This window comes from Chrysochloris asiatica, unplaced genomic scaffold (assembly GCF_000296735.1).
Source record: "Chrysochloris asiatica unplaced genomic scaffold, ChrAsi1.0 scaffold00039, whole genome shotgun sequence".
Lineage (NCBI taxonomy): Eukaryota > Metazoa > Chordata > Mammalia > Afrosoricida > Chrysochloridae > Chrysochloris > Chrysochloris asiatica.
Window position 1 is genome coordinate 19,595,551 of NW_006408557.1, and position 4,066 is coordinate 19,599,616.

Here is a 4,066-nt window from a genome sequence, read left to right on the forward strand (position 1 = left end):
GTTGGCGGAGCAGGAGGCAGAGAGCGACTTCCGGGCGGCGGAGGCGGGTGGCGGGGTGGGGAGGACCCTGTGCGGGCGGCTCCCGCCTCCTTCTCTTCTTCCTCCTTCTCCTCCTCTTCTTCCTCCCCTCTCCTTCAATTATTCATTCCCCTCGGCGCCGCCCCCGCCCCTCCCCATCGCTCCCAGGTTGTGACCGGATGGGAGCAGCCCCCTTGGGAAAGGAAAGAAGAAGAGGAGAGGGAGGGGAGAGGAGAGCAACCTAGGTCACCCTCTCCCTCCTTCCTCAGAGGCTTGGGGCCCAAGCCACATGCTTTCTATCTCTCTCTCTTCCCCCATAACACACTTCATTTCCTTCTTTTCTTTACCACCGCCTTCTCCGTACTCCCTCTTCCATTTATTACACTGTTTACCTCTGGTGTTGAGATCTAAGCGAGGTGTAGGACCAGGGACGTGGGAATAAGGAGTCCTAATTTCTCAATTGTTCTCTTATTATTCCATGCCCTCCTTTGATCCTGAGTGGTTCCTTTTCTTATTGTCTTCATTTTAAAGGCGAGGAAACTGCAGCTCTAAGAAGTGTGCTGTGTCTACGCTACTTTATCCTTCTCTACTTTCCTCTTCTCCTCCTTCAGGCACTGCCTGCTTCTGACCAGCCCTAGTAGAGTGCAGGCAGGGAAGGGGGCACCACCAGAGGGAAAGGGATGGGAGGAAATACCAGGCTGAGGAAACTGCAAGTGCAAAGGTTTGGGGATCTGGTGGCATTATTTCAAGGAAGTCTGGATCTGAATATGGGGAAATGAAAAACAGTTTGGGAAAGAGGAGACTGGGGAGATCTGGGAGATGAAATTCTAAAGGCTTTAACCTGGAGGCCTGGGGAAGGGGCCACTGCAGAGTTTGAGCAGAGTCAAGTCTGGATTTGCAAAGAAGACCCTGCAGCCAGAGCAGAGAAGCGATCAGAGGGGTAGGGACCAGAGGGAGATGATAACCATGATTTATGAGATAGGGTGGGGTCCCTCACAGCCTGGATAACTCCAGCTCATCCTACTCCCTTCCTTTCTTCAGATTGGACCTAGTAGCCAGTGTCCCAGGACAGGACATTTATTTTCCAAACACACACTTAGCTGTCTCTCTGAGCTCTATCAACTCATTCTATCCTCACAACATTCTTTTTTCTCCCATTTTATAGAATAGAAGTTCATGAAATTGTTCAGAGTCACACAGGAAGTGCTGAACCAAATTCAGGCCCATCCAAAATACAGTTTGCTGCCTCCCAAGGAGAGAAGAGGAAATGAGGGGAGGAGGAGAGATGAGTGGACCACCCTGCCTCAGAGTAGTAGGAAAGGGAAGATGAAGGGAGACAGCTGTCCTGGGTCACAAACTAGCAGCCATCTGCAGCCCTGCAGCCCAGCATCCCTTTCATGTCCAGAGACTACTTTGGTCCCAACAATGCTCAGGAGATTGAGGCACCAGCTGTTGCCCAAGCAGAACACAGAAATGAAGCATCAGAGTTTTCAGGGAGCTCTTAGGCTGGATTCAAGGCTGACAGTCTCCTATCCATGGGTATGTGTAGACTAGCAGGAATTTCTGTGAGGTAAACTGGAGGGGAGTCTGGAACTCAATGTGATTTAAGGAGGCACAACATCTCTTCCTTTTCTTTTTTTCCATCATCCCTGGGGAGACCCATGTAGTGCACAGATCTCTAGATCAATGAGAACCTGCCCTTGTGGCCTGGGGACAGTTCCTGTATATCTGGACCTCTGCCTTTTCACAGATGCTTGCATGGGGCCTGTCAGAGTTAGGTGTCCATCTTTGGGATTCACGCCCTCAATGCCTCAATCCACTCCTTTTACTTCCTATGGCTCTCCATATCATTTAAGTAGGCAGTAGGAAGCAGGACTCCGGAGCCAGGAAGCCTGGATTTGAAATCCACCGGTCCCTTCCTGGTTGCCTGAGCTTAGGTAAGTCACTTGATTTCCTCACAAACAGCAGCCTGAAGCTGAAGTAGGTGCGCCAACCCTGAATGTTGTGGTCACAATCCGTGACACTATCAGAGTTGCTCCCAGCTCCCAGCAGCAGTTTGGCTCATAGCTTTACTTCAGAGAAAAGTGAAATAAGGGCCAGTTTTCCACTTGGGGTTGTGATGAGGATAATTAATGCTAATTATTTCCTGAGGTGAAGCCCTTCTGGTTGGACAACACAGCTGCACCCTGCTCCCCACCCCCTCTGATAAGTTCCCTGACATTCCCCTATCATGAGCTTCCATGACCCTTAGTCTTTTCCATCTTACCATTGTCCAATAGCAATTTAGTTTTTACATCTGTTTGTCCAGAATACCCTGGGAGACCCATGAGGATTGAGACAATTTCTTTTTTTCCCCACCACCAAATTTCCAGTGCTCAGCACAGAGCCTGGCACTCAAATCTTTTATAAAAATTGTTGAATGAATGAGTGATCAACCCAACAAAATAGTTTCCATTACTCTCCCCATATTACACATGAAGTAACTGATTCAAACAAGGGCACTGACTTACGAAATTATCAAGCAGCGTCCATCAGTGGTGCTAAGTACTTTATCTGTATGATCCCATGTGAATTAACTGAGACTCAGAGAGGTGCTGTCATTTGCCCAGTGACCATTAGTTAGGAAGTAGCAGAGTTGGCATTCAAACCCAGTCTTCCATGCTAGAATCCAGGCAACCAGGAGAGGTGACAGGAAGGATTTGATGAGAGTCTAAAGTATCATTTGGAATGACCCAACTGTCAGGGGTGCTAGGTGGGACTTTGCCATAAGGGAGTTTGGACTGGTGTGTTCTGAGTGGCCTGCAGTCCAGTAGGGAAGAACAGTGGATAGGGGCAGTTTAAATGAAGATTCTGTGATGAGATGAGCCAGGCACATTCCATGGCTAACAGACTGAGTCTGGCTAGTGGAAGGAGAAGGTGGTCAGAGCTGAGTAGGTCCTTTGATATCTCATTCAGTTCCCTAAGCCCACTCAGATTTTACAGAAGGGGAAACTGAGGCCCAGAGAGAAGTCCCATAGCTAGCAAGTGACAGAAAGAAATCTGTAGATGGTCCTGGTTAGTCTCCTTGCCCTCTTCTCAAAGATCTAGGTGCCTGGCTCTGCTGGGAACCACAGCCATTATTATATCGCTTCAATCACTCTGAAATTCCTTAATGCTTTTATCTTTGTTTTCTCCAAGGAAGACAATAAGTAAACAGACCTCTGGAGATCAAAGGAAGGGATGGAATAGTATTCCTGGGTCATCTAGAGATTCTGCTGAGGGCCTAGTTCATGTGGACTGCACCTTCTGCTCGGGCCAGTTCCTAATAATATCCCTTGTGTTGATGCGTGTTAATGCACTGGACTGCAAAGTCCTTTTGAACCACAAGGTTGGTGATTCAAGCTCATCAGTCACTCCTCAGAAACCCTATATAAGGTCACTTCACAACAACACCTAATGCCTACTGAATATTTGCACCTGGGAAAAGTATGCAAAGGCAGTTGATAAAATATTGTTTATAACAGCAAACTATTTGGAAGAACCCTGATGTCCATCAGTAGGGGGCTGGCGAAATCAACCATGGACTGACCATGGACTGGCCTGTAACAGAATAAGAGACGATGAGGCTCTCTATGTTGTACTATGGAAAGGCCTCCCTGGGGGAAAGTGATGGGTATAGGCAGGAGTGGAAAGGTGGGAGGGCTCCTAATCTTTATTGCTTATGCAAAACTCTAGGTTTGCATGAGAAACATAGACAAGATTACTGAAGAGAGAAGTAGGCAGAAGGGAAACAAGGATGGGAGGCAGACTTCATTATATGAGGGTTAGTAAAAAAGAATTGTTATTAGGATTCTACTTCATATAAGCAAAGGTTTATTCCAGACAAGAAGTGTTTAAACATGTCTCTGTCATCAGTGGATGGCTGCAGACAAGTTCTCTCAGTAATTACACTTTTTTTAGTCTCATTGTTGTTGTTAAGTGCCTTCAAGTAGGTTCTGATTCATAGCAGCTCTGCATAGGGTTTCCAAGGAGTAGCTGGTGAGTTAGTCTCATTAGGGTACCTTAAAAA